Source organism: Tenrec ecaudatus, chromosome 7 (genome assembly GCF_050624435.1).
Source record: "Tenrec ecaudatus isolate mTenEca1 chromosome 7, mTenEca1.hap1, whole genome shotgun sequence".
Classification (NCBI taxonomy): Eukaryota; Metazoa; Chordata; class Mammalia; order Afrosoricida; family Tenrecidae; genus Tenrec; species Tenrec ecaudatus.
The window spans coordinates 22014299-22037336 of record NC_134536.1 but is presented as its reverse complement, the minus strand read 5'-3'; the positions used below and the strand labels follow the sequence as shown (position 1 = coordinate 22037336).

The following is a 23038-nucleotide window of genomic DNA, read 5'->3' as shown; positions in this document are numbered from 1 at the left end:
AGTTTCTGGTCCCATTATTTTCTTGACAGAAAAAGCAAAAGGGTAGATGACAAGATGATGACATGATTTCAGAAGATGAAAGGCTCTCCTTCACATCATTCAGAAGTCAGGCGGTTTGCCCAGACAAGATGGTCCTAGAGTGTTATTCTTTACGTGTGCTCTGGCCCCCTTAAAGCAAGCATTTACGCCTTCATATTTCCTAAGCATAGCAAGGTGAACGGTGTTATAATCAGTGGAGGGCAACAATGGAGATGACCTATCTCTCGCTCCATTTTGCCATCCATGTAAAGACTGGAAATTTAGAGGGTTGGCGGAAACTCGCATTTGGAATAGTGTCTGCCCCAACGTAAACCCAGCTTTACCACCGGTTGGAAGTAGAGCCCTCACAAGACTCTTGAGAAGATATGATAAAGCCAAGTCCACACTGGGGTGAGGTGAGCCCAGTGGCGTACAGTGTCAATTTGGCTTTTTTAACTCGATGTATTTGTATAGAATCATTTCACATAAAGACCAGAAAGAATATATTTCAAGAAGGAATATTGAAAGGAGGGATACGATTTCTTTTACTCTCAAGGATGTAAGCAGCATTGTTGAGGCGCTACACTAAATGAAGTGTAAATAAATTATCATACGCACCAGGACAAGGGACACTCTGAGATTTGGTCCTTTTAATACTTTGGTTAATGACCGCTTTTATGAACGGTCCTTATGTTAAAACGTTCTCATGGTCATAGTTTCAAACAAAAATAGCAGTCTGTTTTGCAGTGTTCATTCACTTTACTATTCCCAAAGAGGCTATCTACCTGGGTTTGGAGATCAGGAACAGCTGTGGCAAATATGTGAGCTTTGGTGATAGACCACCTGCTTGCAAAAATACAGTTATAATAATAAAAACATACTGCAGTAAGTCATTGGTGTATCAAGAACTCATCCTATCATCATGATTTAAAATTTGGACATGGATGGTAACGTAAACTTAAGCTTCTCTGATTCTTGTTTACATGTCCACAATGCAATTGAGCTCATACAAATATTTCTAAGTGTCTCATATGTGCTTGCTTCTTAAGAAGTCAGCTATTTCTTCTCTCTTCTCTGATCTGCTTTGCTGACTCTGTTGACATATCTCAGGGAACTATCAGAATGAACGCCGACGTTTCTGAGAACATTGCTCAATATCAGCCACCACTGTCACTCATGCACGGAGTCTAGGAGATGACAGAGTTGTCCCACACTGAGTGCTACAGCACGTCTCCCTTTGGGGATGATATCCTGAAGAAGACTCGGTGTGGTATGACTTTGTCATCCCATGCTATCTTCTTTTGGGAAACATAGCCTTTTAAATTCTTTGTTCACAGTTTTCCCTTCCTTCCCTGATATGAAGATTAGAGTTTAGAGGGAGCTGAGTTGGGGACAAAGTCAACGACAAATCCCTTCACATAATTGATTCTCCCCTTTTCATGAGATGAATTCTACCCCGAAGACCTATAAGTCTCAGAGCTGATGAGCATTTTGGTTACACATTGATTTTTTTACATGGATTTTTTAGGGCTGTCATACCAAAATACCACAAACTGAGTGGCTTACTAGAGTTAAAGCTACTGTTTCACTGTCGTCTAGTCTTGGAGATCAGGCTGTTGGCTGCGTTGATTCCTCCCAAGGGCTCTGAGATAGAAGTTGGTCCACGCCGTTCTCCCTAGCTCCTGGTATCCCCTGGCTTACAGCTGCAGTGCCACAAGGTTTCACTGCTTCCTGCTTGTCTCTGTGTCTTCTCTTCATTGTGAAGATACCAGTATTGTAGAATTAGGATATTTTCTGTTTCAGTATCACGCTTGTTTAAGTAGAGAGACACCCAAAACAAGGAAGAGCCAACAAGAAGGATGGACAACGTGGCTGCTGTGATAGGCTCAAACATAGCCACCATTGTAAGGATGACACAGGGCCAGGCAGGGTTTTGCTCTGTTGTTATAGGGTCCCTATGAGTTGGACTCACCCCCTCAGCACCTAACAACAACAACAGCAAAACTCTCCCCTAAGATGCTAGGTATTCTGGTAGTGTAGTGGGTTGTTCCCTGGGCTGCTAAGGGCAAACATAATAGTTCGAAACGACTTGCTGCTCTTCTGGAGAAAGATGAGGCTTTCTACTCCGGGAAATAGTTACAGTCTCAGAAACCCAAAGGGGCAGTTCTACCCTGTACTTTAGGGCCACTATGAGTCAGAATTGACCGATGGCAATAAGTTGAGTGAGACACTAATACTTCCTAATTAGTGTACCAAAGAAAATTCATTCCTAAATGATAATATAACTACAACTATAGGTGTTATGATTTCCACACATGTTTTAGGGAGTACACAGTACAATCCATACCCTTCTGCTCAAAGTGTAACTCTAAAATAACTCCCTTGTTTTCTTTAATTAAAAGGCAAAGTTCTTATAATGGCCTTTAAAGTCCCGTATTCTATCATTGGGTTGAACTGTTTATAATGGAATAATATGCTATAAGGGTAAAGTAATGGAATTTTAAAAATGAACTTCTCAGAAGTAGTAGTAATTCATTTATAAAGCAATAACTGTATTTAATAAATGTGGGATAGTAGAAAATAATACAATACATGGTGTAGCAATTCAAACTCTGCTACAAAGTAATCATGTGTGCCAGGTGGTTATTTTCCATCTCTGAGCCTATATTTTAAATAAAAGTAATAGTTTCCTCCAGGTCATCCTTCAGAGTTTTTCTAGTCTTAGAAAATATAATACATTAACATGATATGGACTCCCATGGATGAGTAGGAACAGACATGATGGTACCCAATAACAACAACAACATGTCCTAAGCTGTGATCAATAAGGAGTGCATTTATAGATTCATGTTTTTCTATGGCTATTCATTAATTTATACCAGTCAATTTGACTCTTCTCATCTATTTCTTTGTTGAAGCCCGAATTCATTGAACACAGCTCATCAGTATGAATGCTTTAATCTGTGGTCATTGATTAAAATGACCACCAGTCATTATAGTCAGTAGACCCACAAGACAATGAAATCTTTGACATTGAACAAATTGGCGTAAAACTCTTAATAACCAAATTATTATTTGTTCTTAAATGATTATTACCACAATCAAGGTAATATTCATGTCAAAACAAAACAAGCAAATGAGCAGAAAGTACTTATCCTTGGCAATATGAAGTTGCCTTTCTTGAGATGCCTTACAGAATTATGCTTATCTTATCAGTAATAAGAATTATAATGGTGGTGGTAATGCTTTTAGCACTTATTGTAGTAGGCAATGTCCTAAACACTTTGGATCAGTGAATTCTTTCAACCATCAGAATATGCTGTTGCTACTTTTGGGTGGCTTAGAGTTGGCTCTAAGTCATATAGACCCTGTGGATTCTAGAATGACGTCAATCATTTGTATGTTTGAACTTGTTTCTGCTACTGTGTCAGTCCATTGCGATGAAGGTCTTTCTCTTTTCTGCTGACCCTCTGCAGTAGTAGAGGGACAAATATTGTTTCCATCTTCATGTCTGGACAAGTAACATGATTGTTGTGTTAGAGAGATGTTCATTTTAATCTTAGTTTTTTTTTTAACAATTTATTGGGGCTGATACAATTCTTTTCATAGTTCATACATATACATACATCAATTGTACAAAGCACATCTGTACAGTCTTTGCCCCAATCATTTTTTTTTCTCTTTTCTTCTTTTACATTTTATTAGGGACTCATACAACTCTTACCACAATCCATACATATACATACATCAATTGTATAAAGCACATCCATACATTCCCTGCCCCAATCATTCTCAAGGTATTTGCTCTCCACTTAAGCCCCTTGCATCAGGTCCTCTTTTTCCCCCCCCCTCCCTTCCCATTTCCCCCTCCCTCATATGCCCTTGGTAATTTATACATCGTTATTTTGTCATATCTTGCCCTATCCGGAGTCTCCCTTCCCCCCTTCTCTGCTGTCCCTCTCCCAGGGAAGAGGTCACATGTGGATCCTTGTAATCAGTTCCCCCTTTCCAACCCACTCACCCTCCACTCTCCCAGCATCGTCCCTCACACCCTTGGTCCTGAAGGTATCATCCACCCTGGATTCCCTGTACCTCCAACCCTCATATGTACCAGTGTACAGCCTCTGTCCTATCCAGCCCTGCAAGGTAGAATTCGGATCATGGCAGTTGGGGGAAGGAAGCATCCAGGATCCGGGGGAAAGCTGTGCTCCTCATCGATACCACCCCACACCCTAACTAACCCATCTCCTCTCCCAAACCCCTCTATGAGGGGATCTCCATTGGCCGACACTTGGGCCTTGGGTCTCCACTCTGCACTTCCCCCTTCACTCGACATGATACATATATACATATACACATATATACACATACATACACACACTTATATCTTTTTTTTTTTTTTGCATGATGCCTTATACCTGGTCCCTTGGGCACCTCGTGATTGCACTGGCCGGTGTGCTTCTTCCATGTGGGCTTATTTGCTTCTGAGCTAGATGGCCGCTTGTTAATCTTAGTTTTTTTCTCTCTTCCAGAGACTTAGTTCATTGTTTAGATTCACCTTAGAAATGGTTTAAGTTTTCCCAAAAGGGTAAATTAACTGAAGTATCTCCAGTGGGGAAATTATTTTAAATTTCTAATTATTCTCTAATCCCTTGCACATTATATTTTCTCCTAGTATTAATTTTATTTTATATGAGAATTTTAAAAAAGGGTTCGTTGAACCTCTTTTACAAGCTCACTATTTTTATCTTAACACAATTTGTAAGACTAATGTAAGATCACTCTCCATTTCTATAACTATCTAGAGTTATATAGAATTACTTTTAGATAGAAATCTATAAATGGCTGGTAGTTCTCTGCAATTTTAAGTTATATTTATTAATATTATCGTAGTTTACTGATGAATTAAAAAAATTCTTCTAAAGAAAGTGGGATGAGCATAGTTTATGTACATGGGCATATAATAATTGTTAATAGTTATTGAGTATTTGCTGTGTTCTAGGCTATTACTGTATGTGATTTTTAGTTCCAATAACAATGCCTGGCAGTTAATTTGTTACCCAATGTTCTTAAATTTATTAAATGATGAGGACAAGATGTAAACTTGTATCATACCAACATATACACATTTGTAGTAAATTATAATTTCCTCAAGGGGAAGTTTTACTGTTATGTGCTTCTAAGTCAATTATAACTCATTAGAGCAACCCCCTCCCTCCACTATATGACAAACTAGAACTGCCCCACAGGGCTTCCAGGGTGTGCGCTTTATAGAACCAGCTCACTGGTCTTTTCTCCCTTGGAGTCACTGGTGGGTCAAATAATGGAATAGCAGTCTAACATTTAACTGTTGAGCTGCTAGGGCTCTTTATGGATAAGTACCAGGTTTTATATGGCTGTTTATGTCTCCATCATGCCTGGCACAGTGGTTTGACATGGGAGCTATTAAAAAACAAAGCCAGAAATCTTGAAAAGGTATAATGAGAACAGTTAGCATCTCTGTGTGGCTCCTAACTGCACATTTATAGCCTCTAACGCAACTCACTGCCATTGTGTCAATTGTGACTCACAGCGACCCTGTAGGACAGGGTAGAACTTCCCCTGTGGGTTTCTGAGATATAGTAAGTCTTTATGAGAGAAGAAAGCGTCATCTTTCTCCTGAGGAGCAGTTGGTGGTTTTGAACTGATACCTTCTCCGAGGTTAGCAGCTTAGCACATAACCACGAATCCCCAGGGCTCTCTGCCACCCCAAGGCCAGCAGTTTCAATCCACCAGTTTCTCCCAGGAGGGCTGTGTAAGTCTGCAAGCCATCGACACCAGCCAACGTCACATGTCTCATCAAAGAGCAGCAGTTCTGGTCACCACATCAGAGATGAGTTAATTAAATGTTGGACCAGATGTAGCAGCTAATTTTTAAGTTGGTAGTTTTGTATGGCCTGTGAATGATGTTATAAATATCTAAAGGACCCTTGGCCAAAACCAACAACAACAACAACAACAAAAACAAGAACCCACTCGTGTCAAGGGTAGAATCAGTTGGAATTGATTAGATGGTGCTGGTTTAGTTTGGGGGTTTGGGTTAGAGTTCTTTATCTCTCATTACACAGTGTCTAGCTGCGAGTAAATCAGAACTGAGTGTCAGCAGTAGGCCCTTGGTGGGGATACTCTTGGAGAGCCAACTCTTTTGAAGACACACTCTTTCTGGAGAGCGAGGACGACCTCCTATCTTTACTGTTCAATTGGTATTGGCATCATTCTGGGCCTCTACTCTGGTTTCCTCATCTTTAGTAGCCTTTATAGTAAATTTACATTTTACTTTGTTTGGAGTCGGCACCAATTATAGTCAACCTCCAGGCCAGCAGTTTGAAACCACTAGCTGCTTTTTGGAGGAAAGATGAGGCTTTCTCCTCTGAAGCTACAGAGGCAGTCTGCCTTGTTCGATAGCATTGCTGTGAGTTGAAATGGACTCCCTGGCAATTATAACCCATTTTCTTGGATTATGGCTACATTTTCTAATTTTCTCTGCTGTACTAAATAAACATCTGATGAAGATAATGAGGCTGAGAGCATTCATTTACCCCTTCTTCCTCCTGCATCTGAGCCAATCAGACTCTAAGTATCTGGCCTTTATAGTGCAGATGCCTGTCTCTTATTGGGGAGTAGTGTTTTCTCTCTCATTTCTTTCACCTTGTCACGCACAAGCCCTACTAGGCATGATCTTTCACTGGAGAGAACCAGCCCCTATTGAAATCTTGGTTTGTGAAAATGCCAATACAAGGGAGCTTTACAAAGTTCATGTGACAATGAAATTAAATGACAGTACCATTGTTTTCATCAGTGTGAGAAGCCCTGCTGTACTGCACTTGGTCAGTCGAAAGTACAACCATCTTAAACAAAACCTCAAAACTTGATTTGGAATGTAACACTTGCCTCATTTAGGAATGAGGCTATTATTTAATTTTAAAATAAATAAAATACTTTTTATTACCATCTAAGATTATTAGAATCCATAGAGACACAGTGGCTTGCTCGTTGAGATGCTAAGTGCAAGGTCAACAACACAAACCCACCAGGCGCATGGCAGGTGGGAGAAACGGGGGCTTTCTGTTCCTGTAAAGATTTATAGCTGAAGAAACACAAATAGCCCAGAATGGACTCAATGACTGTGAGTTTGCATCATATTATTATGATTTTTTTCTTTAGAGCTTACATGCATATTTGGAAAAGTGACCTCATACCCTTGAAACATAAGGTGATAGACTGGTGTTATTTTAATATACTTAACTTTTTAAAAAAATGAGAAACAAGTTATTTGAGATCATATCTTTCCATTAAGGAAAATAAAAATGGGGAAGAAAAATCTAAAGTTTTCGGCCTTCAGGCAAAACTGCAAAGGTTGTATGCTTTAAAGTAAACGTGGCCTTTAAATGAAGTGTGACATCCCCCCAAAGGGATTCTAATCAGGAGGCCCACAGAGCTGATGAGTGTTTTCTGATGCGTAATGGTCATGACTTCATGATATATAACCTGAGCCTCCCAAGGGCAGAGAATGATTACAAACTTGCTGACAAGCTTTCCCTTCCTTAAAGCATTTCTTCCAGAGGCAGATTAATGAGTGCTTTGTGTACAATTACACTGTTAGAAAAAGACGGAGAACTTTGTGCCGGATTTGCTCTGGAGAATAAATGTGATTAGGTTGGCAGCGACAGGTACTTTCAACATAATTCTCAGCCGTAGAAAGGCTCAGCATTTCCACAGTCGCGGGGGTGACCGGTTGGCATTAATATTGCTCTTAGAGTCAATTCTGATTCATAGCACATTTACCCTTGTATCAGAATAGAGAGGCTCAAAAGGGCTTCCTAGACCACAATGTTTGTGGGTTCAGATTGTCAGGTTTTCTTGCCTGCACAGTGACTGGTGGTTTCAAACTCCCAACCTTTCCTTTATTGCCCTACCTGGGATCCTAAACTTAAACTAAAAGCAAACCCAAAACCAGACTCTTGCTGTGGCATCAATTTCCTACTCAGAACATCTCTATAGGACCCAGGACAACTGCCCCTGTGAATTTCTAATACTAAATGTTTACAGAAGCTGAAAGCCTCACCTGTCTCCTGCAGGTTAGCTGTCTCCTGCAGCTAACCTTGAGGTCAGCAGACCACTGTATACCCACGAGACCACTACAGCTCACAGAATTCTTCCTTTAAACCATAACCTACTCCCACCTTGTTTCAAATTGTGGGTATTCTGAAAACAAGAAGCCACCACCCAGGGTCTCTATTTGCCTATAGGCTATTCGATACATTGAATAAAAGGATCTGATATGCCCTCAGCTTCGATCAGGAACAGGCCTCATTTGGATAAAGAAGGAGACCATTGTGATCCAGCACAGTTTGTTTTTGAGGTTGGTCAAAGACAACAGGGACGTTCCTGGAATCCATGTTTTTGTCCTCATGACCCCCAATTCCCCCAATGGCTGAGAGTGGTAGAAGTCCTGCCACGTTTCCTCTGACCTTGGATCCTGTGCCTCGGAACTCGGCCTGTGAGCTTTCTGCCTTCCCCAGTCATCATTCTGTCTCTCTGGCATGCAGTTATATGGGTCTGAAGAGGGACTTATGAACTCGCATTAGACTTGTGAATTTGACTTGGACTGGACTGTAATGCTTTCTTGATACATAATTACTTCTTGATATAAGGCTTTTTCTTATGTATACACGAGTGTCAGTGGATTTATTTCTATAGACAACCTGGCCTAACACCCCTATATAGCTTTCTTGGAGGATTAGCTCATTTTTATTAGTCATAGAACAATCAAGAAGTACTATTTTTATTCATTCTATATAGTAAAATAGATACTATTTTCTCATTGATAGATGATAGCTAGGGTGTTTACCTCAGTTTCGTGGAATGCTTGACAATTGTCTAAAACAACCCTTCCCCATACTCACCTAGAGTTCTAGTTCTAGCAAAGTTTAGTTCCATTTACATATTTGGGATTATTTGCTTTTCTCTGACAACCCTTAAAGATGAACTCGGTTTCTATATATGAGGGGTTTTCAAAAAACCCATGGAAAAATTCCATTGTATTTTCATTCATGTTTTCTACAAACTTTTTGAAGCACCTTCGTACTTTTAAGATAATATTGGATGGTGAGAAATGCATTATTCAAATAGCTCTTTTTAGTAATTTTCAAATTTTTTTGTAGTAGTAATATTGTCCCCATCTCATCTCCACAGCTATATTCTCTAGGAATTGCCATAGGCAATCTTTTTTTTCCCCTTTCCTTTTCAAAATGCAGAGACAGCTTCAGGGATTGGCAGAAACACTGCCTGGTATCTAGGGAATATGATACGATCACGAGGACTGCTGCCTGTGGCATTCTTCTCCAATAAGAAAAATCTTTTTCCTGCCTTGCACACCAAATGTAGCTCACTATATAGTTATTAAAATTCACTCGTCGATGCCTGTGGGGATTGCAAACCCAGTGAAAACTCAAGGGAGCGCGGAATTGCACCCATTTTCTCAGTAAAGAGATGCCAAAGAGTAGCTTGCTATGTGTGTGCCAAAGTAGAAATGTAGGATTGAAAATGATGAAATCAAGGTCTCTATCTTGGTTATCACTTCCTAGTGGAATAAATTTATTTGCATTGCTATATGATCATTTAATGAAACTTACCAGGTCAGAAGGAATAACAGAGTTCACTAGTGATGTTTTAGGTTATTAAGATAAAGATGCATTGCCAAGATTTTGTGAGTTGTGATTTGGATGAAAAGGGGAAGGTGTTTTGAGCCCAGCCTTCTGTCGATAGACTTGTGAAATGTAGATGTGTTGTTGGGTGCCATCAAGTTACATCAAAGTCATAGCAGTGCTATGTACAATGGAACAAAACACTGCCCTGTCCGCACCATCCTCCCAGTCAATGCCACGTCTGAGGCCATTGCTATGAGCCCATTGTCACAGCCATGCCACTCCATCTCATTGAAGGTCTTCATCTATTTCACTGATTCTCTACTTTAGTAACAGCGTGGTCCCTCAAGATAACATGGCCAAGCTGTGTGAAATGAAGTCATATCAGAAATGCAAATAGTTTCCATGTGTGTGACATCTTGTCATCTCATGCTCAAATGGGGGAGAATATGTTCCTAAACTCAACTCATTTTATCGATTAGCTAGCAATTTTCTGGAGATATTAGTCACTTGCTCCACATGCCTCTCTGTAGGGCTGTACGGTGGCTCACAACATGGCACCTGACCCCTTAGAGTGAGCCAAGGAAGGAGACGGACAGAAAGAGAGAAGAAGAGGGAGATAAAGAGAAGAAAGCGAAGAGAGTGGAGGAGAGGGAAAAGGAGGGTGAGAGCAAGAAGGAGGAGCAGAGGGTGAGAGAGAGAGAGAGAGAGAGAGAGAGAGAGAGAGAGAAAGTCATAGCACATTGGTCATGGAAGTGTTTGTCTGAACATACTCTGATGTGTTATTACATCATTGTGGCTTTGGGAAAGCCTCTGCCTGGCTTCCCTTGGAGAACTGGGAAAAATATGTTTCCGAATATAGTAGTGATCTCCTTAGTTGTTCTGATGAATAAATGAAAAATGTAGGCCCAACCAGGGCAAATCTGTTCAACTCACTGCTGAGTTCCTAGTCTCTCTGACAGTGTCTTGCACATGGTAGCTATTTCATGAATACTCAGATCCCAGAGCAGTTGCTGTCATGTTGACTCCTAGTCTTGGCGACCGTATGCGTCTCAGGGAAGATGTGTTCTCCATAGAGTTTTCAGTAGCTGATCTTTCAGAAGCAGATTGCCTGGCTTTCCCCCAGGGTGCCTTTGAGTGATCCTGAACCAACCTTGCAGTGAGCAGCCAAGGTCGTCAGTGTTGGTAACAGTAGCATGAATATGCTTGGTAGTAACTAGATGATGTGTCTCTAGTAGCAGACACATAGTAAATCCTCTATATATGTGAACCACTGTGATCTTAGATTCCAGAATAAAATTGATTCTTTTAAGATGGGGTGAGGAGTCTCTTAATTGGACATAGCCAAGCAGAACTTACAGAATTACTTCTTCCTTGAGGTTTTTTTAGATTGCATGACTTTCAATTGTTGTAAGTGCTTTCTCAGAATTGCTAAATCATTAGGCGTACCAACCCTTTCAGCAACAAAGAGAATATATCTGTAATCTAAATGCCTTTTATTAAGAGCCAGAATAATCAGAAATCCCTTGAATCCAATCCCAAATTCCCATCACTGGTAAGAAACATGAAATCACCTAACTTTCCTACAAAACGGCACTGATACTAGCACCCACCACATAGAGTTATAATGAGATTGAATGGAGATAATAAAGGCAGAGCTGAATTCTTCTACTCCTTATAAGACCAACAAATGTTGGCTGTTTTTATAATCATCTACTATTTTAGACTGAATCTGAGATTTTCAGTTTCTTCTGGAAACATAAAAGTATTTGACTTTAAATACGAAAATTATATTCCTAAAGGAACACGGGGAGAAGAAGCAATAAATAAGTCAGTCCTGCCTGACCTTTCGACAAGTCTTCTAAGTTATGATTTCCTAATTCCAACCTAGTGGAATAACCCAAACTGACACATATTCCCATTGAGACTTTCTTTCCCTGACAGCTCCCAGCAAGCTAGAAGAGTAGGCTGAATCACTTTTTGAATTTCAAAAATTTTAGCTGCATGCCACGTCATTCTCTTTCATTCAATATGTTCTAAATATAGTTTTTTGTGTTAAGTTTCATCTTTCCTTTAGGATATGATAAATAGATTTTATTTGGAACCTAGGTGATTCCATTTTTCCCCATATACGTGATCTTCATAAGTTTCTAGCATTCAGTTTTCCAGTTTTTACAACACATTTGTATCGGAGACTGACACATTTCTAAGCATTCTAAGTTGGATAGTGAATGAGTGGTATTTTGAAAACAGTATTTGTATTCCTCACCCCGTTTTCATCACTTACATGGCATGGTTGCATTCACTGACGGTTTTCATCGCAAACCTATTTGTAGATAAGTCTGCATTTTTGGCTTGGCCACAACTTGTCCTCTTTTAAAGCAGAGTTGTAACCAAGATAACTGACTGAGAGACCCCTGCCTCATCATACTTCAAGTACTGATACCTAGAGGTCTAGAGATGGCAATTAAAAAAAATATATAACTGGTCTACAGAACTCTTTCCTTTTGTATATTGATTTAGTATACTTTAGAAAAGTTTTAGATTTCCAGAAAATTTTCACGGATGGAACAGAGAACACTCATAATCCACATCCAGTTTCTACTATTATGAACTTATATTTGTGTGGTTCATTTGTAAATTGAATGAACCAATATTGATATGCTATTATTAATGGAAGTGTATATTGTATTAAATTTTTAATATCATGCCCTTTTCCTTTTTGAGCATATCATCCAGAATGCCACGTTGTATTTGGTTCAGGCTTCATTTTTATATTAGGTGTCATTGAGTTGATTCTGACCCTTGGCAACCCCATGCACAATAGAACGAAACACTGCCTGGTCCTGTGCCATCTTCACACTTGTTTTTATGTGTGAGCCCCTTGTCAATCTATCTCATCCAAGGTCTCCCTGTTTTTTACTGCCCTCTATTTTACCAGCATGATGTCCTTCTCAAGAGACCGGTCTCTTTTGATAACATGCCCAAAATACATGAGACGAAGTCTCGCCATCCTTGCCTCAAACAAGCACTCTGTCTATACTTCTTAAAAGGCAGACTTGTTTGTCCTTTTGGCAGTCCATGGTACATTCAATATTCTTTGCTAGCACCACAATTCCAATGCATCGATTCTTCTTCAGTCTCCCTTAGTCTATGTCCATCTGCCCATCTGCATATGAAAGCCACTGAAAATATCAAGGTTTGGGTCAGGTCCACCTTAGTCCTCAAAGTAACACCCTTGCTTTTAAATACTCTAATGAAGTCTTGTGAGTAGATTTACCCAATCCAACACATCTTTTGATATTTTGACCGGTTATTGATTGTGGATCAAGGCAGGTTTCCTTATGTGGTAGTTTTTCTGACTTCCTTATTTTTCGTGACTTTCACAGTTGTGATTAGATATTTCTTAGAATGCTCCTCAGTAGGTATTTGTCTGATATTTCCCTCATGATTAGACTGTCATCATGGGGACGGGTAGAAACACTGCAGAGACAAAGGACTATTGTTATCATATCAGGGTATGATAGATATTACCAATACGAGCTGTAACTATTGGTGCTGACATTGGTTAGTGACTTTTTTGTTTATTAAAGATAAAATAGTCTTTTCAGATAAAAGTCATTCTCATGTGGAGGCCCAAGGTCTCTGCAGAAATTGCCTTTGTGCATGCGTGCTTGGGATTGTCTAGCACAGATCAACTTGCCCGCTTTCTCATTTTGTGCATTACCCACCAGCACTGCTGAAGGTAAACACGGGCCATGGGAATTCCTGTGATTTTGCTTCAAAGCCATTTATCCACTTCCCCAAATGCTGGAGGCATAAGTGGGAGTTGAATATAATGGCAGGAAAGAAGGTCCTATGGGGAACAGACAGTGATCAGGACTTCGGCACATGGACTCTTAATCATGGACCGAATCTCCAGTACCAGACTGCAATTCACTGAAGAATCCCAATGATGTGACCTGGGAGAAGAAAGTGCATTAAATAAAGTAAAAGTCAGCACCCTTGGGTGCATATACAGGTCTACTAAGGACCATTACGTGGGTCTACAACCTGGATCTATGGTATTGTGGCTAATTTCAGACTCTGCAGTCTGAAAGGAATTTGCTTCCCTGGTCATGATGGGACTTGCTTCACAGAGTGAGGACCGTAGTGGCCTGTGCTAAACCTATGGTGAAGGAAAGGCTGATACCACACTACTATGACTCTGATCACTGCTCATTTAGTTACTCAATAGGACAGGGCAGGACACGATGCTTACTCATAAGTGACATACGGTACTATGCCCCCAAGTTCCAGTGCATCAATTCTGACTCACAGTGGCACTCTAAGGTCAGGGTAGAACTGTCCCTGGGAGTCTCAGAGACTGTCCACTCTTCTCAGGAATAGAATGCCTCATCTTTCTCCCAAGGGGAACCTGCTGGTTCTGAACCACTGACCTTGAGGTTAACAGCCCAACCTGGCATCCACTACGTCACTAGGGCTCCATTCCCAGATTTAGATCTCAGAATCTTCCATTTTCCTGTGTTAATCCTTTCCTTATTTTAATATTAAAAAAACCCAACAACACAGAAATGAATTATTTATATTATCTATGATTTCTTACTGTATATACTCGTGTATAAGCTGAGTTTTTCAGCACATTTTTAATGTAGTTTTTGTGGTAAACTTAGGTGCCTTGGCTGATATTCAGGTTGGCTTATACTTGGGTATATACGATAATTTCAAGTTATATTTATTTTGCCCAGGCAACTGATGTTTCGTGTTTATGGCCTTATAGGACTAAGTCAGGTCAAGGCTTCATCAGATTGTGTTGTCTCCAGGTGCCATACTTCATTACTGAGCATTCATTTATTCCCACTAGGGATCGAAAGGCAAAATGATATCTCCGTTTATTTCCACTGCAATATTATGTACGAGGCAAAACTATTCTTCATGTATTCTCCGACCACGAGGTCATGCTTAGAGGATTATTTCTTTCAAAACCTGAGGAACATACGGTAGTTGTTTTTGTCTTGTCTACACACAAGGAAAACGAAATCCTAGAACTCTGGAGGGGAGGACATACACAATACATCTTGTTGGAGGCAACAGAAATGGACTGTGGGATTCCATTCTTTGCACTGTATTCTAAGCAAGAACTAACATTTCTTTCTTAGAAGTTTTGAAGCTCATGATACTTTTCATGTGTTTTAATTCCTCCTACAAAGCTGGATGGTTACATCTAAATGTCATGAACTTAAACTTTATTAAAATTGGTCTTATTTATAGGTTCTCTCTTAGGTTCTCATGATTTACTCTTTTTATCCCACAGCCTGGTTATTCTTTTTAACTTGCTGTATGAGATCATAAAGTAGTGTGACCCCACAATGTGACCTGAAGCAAATCTGGATGTTTGAAAAATAACTCACTCTTGATGAATACACTGTAAGACAGAGCTTTCTGACTAACTTTAATGATCCTGGCGACATAGAACTCACTGCCACGTTGACGCACTCAGAGGAAACCTATAGCACCACTGAGAATGGTGCCCCAGGGTTTCTGTGGCTATACATCTTTTCAAAAACAGCCGGCTACATCTTCGCCCTGCAGGACAGCTGATGGGTCCAACCTGCGCCCTTTCAGTCAGTGGCTGAGCATGTAGCCATTGCAGCTAGTTTAATGAGAAATAATCCCAAGGTGAGAACGGGCTTACATCTTAAATCAAATAAATAATTGCAAGAAAACATCTGCTCTGGAGCACTTTATCCAAGGAAGGGATGAAACTCTTCGCCCAGCCTGTCAAACAAGGATAGTTCACAATAGCACACCTCGGATACCCAAATAGACGTGAGTGCACATGGGTAACAAACGTATTTCAGCAAGTGATTACAGTGAATACAGAATGAGCTTCGAAGGAGGCTAGGAATCTTGAAATGTTCACACATAACTTGCCACCTCTTAAAAAAAATCCGCAGATTCTCCGGAGGGTAATGGTGAGAAATGAAGTGTTGGAGGCCCTGAATAATGAAGTCTTCGTGATAACTTCGGTTCACTAAACAAATATGTCCGATGTCATCATCTGAGTTAGGAACATATTTAGGATCAGGAATATAACTCATGCTAACTTGCAGTGTGTACGTGAGAAGAAAAGGGGGGAAAAGGAGATGTACAGAAAACAAGCTCCATCTCTTAGGATGATTTCAACCACTTGGTAGCAGTTGGTGCAGGCCCACACTCACTATATATTCTTGAATTCTCCTGAAGGGAAAGTACGGGTAGAGCCCGGATGACGGCAGCATGCTAGAATTGTGTAAGCTGCTTCACAATGTCATGATAGCTCATTTGTCCAACCCACTGGTCAGTGCAGCAGCTGTCCTGCTTGTCCTTCCTTTATCAGATTGTCCGAGGACTCAGTGTGTGAACCCAGTAAGACATGAGCTATACATACAAGGTCTGCATGATTGACAATGACAATCAATCCTTTTTCAGTGGGAGCTCGCTAGTAAAAAAAAGCAGGAGAGAAATAATTCCATTCATATAATAATCCAGATGACTGTTCTTGCAACACAGAATTATAGGAAGACAAAGGAGCAAAGAGATTATTGAGAAGCAAAATGATTGAGAGAGGGGTGTTGTTTTAGTCTTTAAAAGGTTGTTAAAGGTTACAACCGATAATTCTAGAGGTGTCTGCCTAAGAAATCCTGTTTTATTGACACAAGAGGAAACAGATGGGAGTCCTTTGTCATTATAGAGCTGATCCTCTGGTCCACATTTGGTTTTCGTGAAATGTACTTAAAAAAATTATCTCATGGTAAATCATACATTTTTGACAGCGCATGATTTGCACAAAGATTTATTTCGTTAATAGCAAGCAGGAAAGACAAGAAGCTTGATTACTGTGGTATTCTTCGCTCCAGAAAATGGTTTGTCCCTAAAATATGTTTTGCCTGGAGTTCTCCTTAGTCGAATTGGCCCATGACAGGTGGGGGAACTTTTCCTCTTCTGAATTTGCTTTGATTACCCAGAGAGTAGCTCATTTCACTCCTCGGCTCTGCTCACATCAGTTACAGCTGCACATGTAGCATAATCTGGATGGGAAATATACTTCAAGAGAACGATGCATTTGCATATCCTCTGAGGAGAACAGGCAAAACTCTCCTGGCAAACACTGCTGTCCTTTTGTTGCTCTCTAAAATACAACACTCGATAAAACCCTATGTAATTGTGCTTCATGATCTGAACTTTCAGGTTGTAGCTCATGAGAGTAAAAGTCATTTTTAGGAAAACAAACAAGTATAGGCATTTTCTGGATGGCAGTCAAGGTCTGCCTTTTCAGGTGAATTTGTAGGTAAAGTGGAACAGATGAATATGGTTCTTTGTGGTCTTCAAGAATCATCTCTCAGCCCTTCCAATGATGTAACTGTCCCATGGGTAGCATGCAAGTAGCTGACTGTGAAGATGAACTTGTGGTGAGTCGGGGTAGGAGCTACATCAGGGAGTGCTTCAGTCCTCTTGCCTTTCAGCAAGCAAGGTTGTGTCATCTGCATATCAACGGCTGTTCATGAGCTTTCCTCCAATTCTAATGCACATTCTCTTTCCAATCAGCCAGCTTCTCTGATTGTTTGATCAGCATACAGATGGTAGAAGAATGGTGAGAGGATACAACCAGGACGCACATGTTTCCTGACTTTAAGCCACGCAGCATCCCCTTGTTCTGTTTGCACACCTGCCTTTTGGATCCATGTACATGTTCTGCATGAGCACAAGGAGGTGCTCTGGAGTTCCCATTCTTCTTAAGGGCATCCCTATTTTGTTTTGACCCACAGATGACTATCTTTGCTTAGCCAATGAAAGACAGGTAAGCATCTTCCAGAGAGGCTGAGGTCTCAGCCGCACTCCCTCCCACACCAACTGTTTCACAGCCTCGTCGTTGGAATGCCACTTGAATTCCTGGCAGTCCCCCCATCTGAATCCCACTTGAATTCCTGGCAGCCCCTTGATGGACTGCTGCTACCCTTTTGGAATGAGTTTGAGCACCATTTTCCTTGTCTGTGATTTGAATGATGCTGCTTGCTAAAGTACACGTTCTTTTGGGTCACCCTCTTTGGAATGGGCACAATGAGACTGCTCATCTCAGTTGGTAAAGTGCTGTCTTTGTAATTTCTTGGCATAGACTAGTGAGTGCTTTCAGAACTGCATACATTTTCCCAAATATTTCAATGGGTGGAAGACATGCCACCAGCATTTCAAATACCAGCAGGGTCACCTACAGTGGATAAGTTTCGGCCGAAACGCTAGGCTGTCTGTCTGAGCCAGAAAGGTTTCCGTAGCAGTGAGTTTGGTTTTAGGAATATGACTCTTGATGCCGGTGGTTCCAGTTTCTGCCCTAGTTTCTCTCTCTCTCTCTCTCTCTCTCTCTCTCTCTCTCTCTCTCTCTCTCTCTCTCTCTCTCGTCTCCTCACTCTCTTTCGTGTGTGGTTTATGAGACTAGGGGCAAAGCTTAAAAAAAGAAAGATATACATCAGGAAGCATGGCAATAATCAGGCCACTCAGTCTGCAAATCACAGTCAGAACAGACAATTAAATAGGTCTCCTCCCCACTGAGAACCCTGAAGCAGTAAAAGGTAGGACCCAGGACACTGCTGGATTTAGCCAGGAATCCAATATTAAAATGGGTCACCTAGGACATACACCACTGAGAAAACGCTTTAACAGGATCATCCTAAGTCCTGGTGTCAGCCTGGACACTTTGCTTCTACCACCTTTGTGTTTAATCACTTTGAAAAAGACACACAGAAAGACAATTACAACCGTAGAACCTTTGAATCAGAAGGAAATGGAAAGGTCATTTCATTAAACTTCTCTTCCAAAGCAGAACGCTGCCTTCCACTTCCCAGAGATCTATATTGTATTTCTCCCCTTGATGAGAAGCTCGCTGTTCTCTGAAAGAGAATGTTGTTCTATTGTTTATAACAATGGGAGAGCCTCTAAACGTGTGTGCGTAACCCTTTCATATTCTCTAAGTGTTTATGTGTAGATTGTCTGAATTGGACTACACTGTGAAGGTACATGAAATTGCATTCTCCTTGATTTGGAGTTCTGTTAATTTACACTAAAATGCATCTGTGAACCCAGTGCCATTCACCACTGGTCAGCAAGCATCGGTTTCCTTATGGATGCATCCTGCATCAATAAGTGGGCTGTGTTATGCTATAGTAACAGACAATTCTGTAACTCTAGCATTCTAGTGGCTCGAAACAACCCATCTGTGTACTCATGCTTACATTACATACCCTCTCTTGTTGTGTAGCTCTGCTTCATCTTGTCCTTATGTAGGAGTGAGTCCTCATGAAACCTTCCTGATCTGTAAGGTTGCTGGTTCTAGGAAGACAGGACAGGAAGGCATCAATTAGTATGTTGCTGTCAGGTGCCATTAAGCTGGTTTGGACTCATAATGACCACAGAAGGAAATACTGCCCAGTTCGTTGCCAGCCTCACAATTGTTGTATTGTTTGAGTTCACTGGCACAGCCACTGTGCCAATCCATTTCCTCGAGGGTCTTCCTCTTTTTCACTCTCTTTCCATTTTACCAAGCATGGTGTATTCTTGCAGGGACTGGCTGCTCCTGATATTATGTCCAAAGTATGCAAAGTCTTGCCCTCTTTGCTTCCAAGGAGCATTATGGCTGTCTTTTTACCAAGAGAGATTTGTCTGTTCCTTTGGCAGTCTACGGTATGTTCAAAATTCTTCACCAGCACAATAATTCAAATACATGGATTCTTCAGTCTTCATTATACCATGTCCAACTTTCACATATATATATGAGGCAATTGAAAATACATGGCTTGGGTCAGGTGCACCTTAGTCTTCAAAGTGACGTACTTGCTCTTCAATACTTTAAAGAGGTCCCAGATAGCAGATTTACCCAATGCGATGTGTCCCTGACTACTGCTTCCATCGACATTGATTGTGGAACCAAGCAGGATCGGATTCTTGACTACTGCAATCTTTTATCAATTTGTCACAACCTATTGGTTCAGTTGTGTGATTTTTGGTTTCTTTATATTGAGTTGCAATCCAAACTGAAAGCTACAATCCTTGAACTTCATCAGCAAGTGCTTCAAGTCCTCCTCAATTTCAGCAAACAAGGTCGGGACATCTGCATCTCACAGGTGGTTCATAAGCCTTCCTCCAATCTTGATGCCACTTTCCTCTGCCTATAGTGAATCTTCTTTGAAGATTTGCTCGGCATACGGACTGAATAAATGTGGTGAGAGGACACAACCTTGACGCACATCTTTCCTAATAGGTGCGTTTTCCTTTCAATTAGCATACTTCCCTTAAAAGCATTCACCCTGAAGGGACTCCATAGCTTTCACTCACCTTTAATTGAGTAAGGCTTCTGTCCTGGATGGAAAGTGCAGTATTGCCAAGGCTCTGGAAGCAGGAGCAGTGGGCAAACTTGGAGCACCTTATATATCTAGACGAGTAGTAGTTACCCGTTGGACCGCAAACCCAAACGTTCAAAACCACCAGCAACTCTGCCGGAGAAAGGCAAGGATTTCTACTCCCCAAAGAGTTATGATCTCAGAAACTCACAAGGGCAGGTCTACCAGGTCCTATAGGGTCACTATGAGTTATTATCGAGTGGATGACAGTGAGGTTTTTGTTTTTGTTGTTGATTCCAGTTAGCACCTTGTACCAGAAATCCCACCTGCACTTCTTCATTAAACATGGCTTTTAGGGAAGCTTTATTTCTTAATTTTCTCATCAACATAATTCTCAATTTTGATTACAGAGACCTTAAGCCAATTAAATTTCATTTCTGGGAGGTAGATCATAGCGATGGCGGCACCATTGCTTGACTACTAACTATAAAGTTGGGGGTTCGAATCCATCCAGTGACTGCACCGGAGAAGATCTGGCAATCTGCTCGGTAAAGATAGAGGCTAATCAACCCAATGGGGCAGTTTCTCTCTGCTATATGGAGTCATTGTGGGTTGTAATGGACTCACCAGCATCCAATCATAACACTCAGGCATTCAATCCAGTCAGAAATTTATAGAATAAATGCCAGCAGTCCTGGCAGACAACAGGGTTTTGTTTGAGCAACTGAGTTATAAGTTGCTTCTGACATAAATTGAATACCACTTTTCTTAAAAGTTTCATTCTTATTATATTTTATTATCAATATCTTCATGAATCTAATCTATGAACATCTTCAAGTGAAAATCTGAGAATAACCTCAATTACTTGCTTTAACACTGGATGCTATTAATATTATTCTTGATATTAGTAATGACAAAACATACAAAGTTCAACAGACCGTTCAGCATAGTTCAAGTATTTCATAAAACAGAGACTCTGTGTAGAACCAGCCGAGTCTTTAGTCTGACCCTCGCAGGGCTGAGTTTTCGCTGACCCCCCTTGTTCTCAGACTGTCAATTTGATCTTTTCCTGTGTGGCTGACAAGCAATTGCCTCTCCTCTGCAGTCCTGGATGGAAAGACTCTTTCCATTCCTTTCTGCATTCCTGTTTTGGGGTGGGGGCGAGGTTGTATTTTTCTGTAACGTAATCTCTTTCCTATAAATCCTGTTGACTGCCACCAATAAGTGCCTATGTGTGCCACAGACATTACGTTTCCCAACCCCCTTCCCTAGAATTGGGAGTTTATTAAGAATGCAAAGCAATGGAGCACCCCAAATTACTACAGATGATGACTTTACCAGATGGTGGTAGAGGGGTTAAGTGCTCACCTGCGAACCCCAAAGTTGGCAACTGAAGTCTGCCAGCTGCTTTGTGGGGGGAAGACGTAGCAGTTGGTTTTTATAATGAGTAAAGCCTCGGAGGCTCCACGGGCAGTTCTGCTCTGTAGGACAGGATTGCTATAGGGAGCCCTAGCGGCATGGTTAGGTTAGGGGTTGAGCTGCTAATCTCAAGGGCAATGGTTAAAACCTGCCAGCTGCTCCTTGAGAGAAAGGCGAGAGTGTCTGCTCTCTACAGATGCACAGCCTGGAAACGCCACACATGATCATGATGAGTCAGAATGGATTCGATGGTGGTGGATAGAGTGTGGCTATGAGTCAGTTTATTTCACCAATGGTGAATCTTTCCCCCATCGCTTACCATGCATTATTTGTCCCTCCGTGGCTTACCATACTGTGCCATTTTGCTTAGCCCAATTTCTTTACTACCCACTGCCCAATTGCTAAGCCGATGCCATATATTTTAGCTTTCTGTTTTCATTTTGAAATTGTTTCTACAACTACCGCCCCTTTCTGTACACATTTCAGTAGCCATTAGGATGCACTAACTTACCGTCTGATAACAACTCCCCCCTACAATTTAGTGTTTTTAAAACCAACAAGATCAATCTATTGATTATACTGTGTGTATATTAAATGATAAGGGTTATTACATTTTAGCCCATGGCTACAGAGGGAGATGGGTGAGGAAACCTTCACTGTTTGGATTGTTGCTAGGTATCACTGCAGGGAACCTCAGATGTCCTCAAATGACAATGCTAGTTTGGTTCTATTTTATAGCTGAAAGCTAGTTACATGATCATGTGTAACTCAAAGGGGCAAAGTAAGTGCAACAGTCCCCGTGTCTGGCTGTAGGAGACCTGCAAGCACTGGTCATCAGTGTTAATGACTACTTTGCCTTTCCTTTTCATTCCCATAGCAGATTGGCTGATGGCATTTAAAGTCTAAGAGGTCGAAAATCCCAAATGTCTGGCTGTAATAACTAGATGTCATTCCATTCTTCAAATGAGTGTAGAACCAGAATATAATCAACTAACCCTGAGAAAATACTTGCACTGACACCTAAAATTCAAGAAAAAAGACTCCATTGTGAAAGAAATCAAGGTTCCGAAACAAGAATATTTGTTCTTTAGCAGCCTAAAATGTGTTTGTTTTCTAATGACAATAATCATTGCTTGCACCGCACCAGGCAGTCTTTGATCACATAGAATTCGGTCCTAATTTACTCTTACCTCTCTTACTTATAAAGCAGCCCTGTGGCACAGCTGCATAAACAGCACTGGGCCGCTCTCATCTCAAGGTTGGCTTATTACAGGGATCTATGAGCCTGCAGGGATGGGGTTCAAAGTGACCCTCAGAAGAAAGATAAGGTTTTCTGCTCCCGTGAAGTCTTACAGCCTTGGAAACCTACAATAGTTTCTTTTAGTCAAAACGGACTCGATGGCAGTGGGCTGGGTTTGAATTGGGTACATTTCACATACGTGGGGTGCACATTGGGGAACGTTTGTGAAGATGCCATTTAAAGGCTTCGGGTTTTGTTGACTTGACCAGTGCGAGCCCATTGTTTGAGCTCGTTGTTGAAGCTGC

The 23038-nt window shown here is 41.0% G+C and overlaps 1 protein-coding gene across 2 annotated transcripts in view; it reads left to right on the top strand.

The window, feature by feature from the left end:
• Nucleotides 1-23038, top strand: part of GRM1 (glutamate metabotropic receptor 1) — a 461245-nt gene that overhangs the window by 126327 nt on the left and 311880 nt on the right. The window lies entirely within an intron of this gene.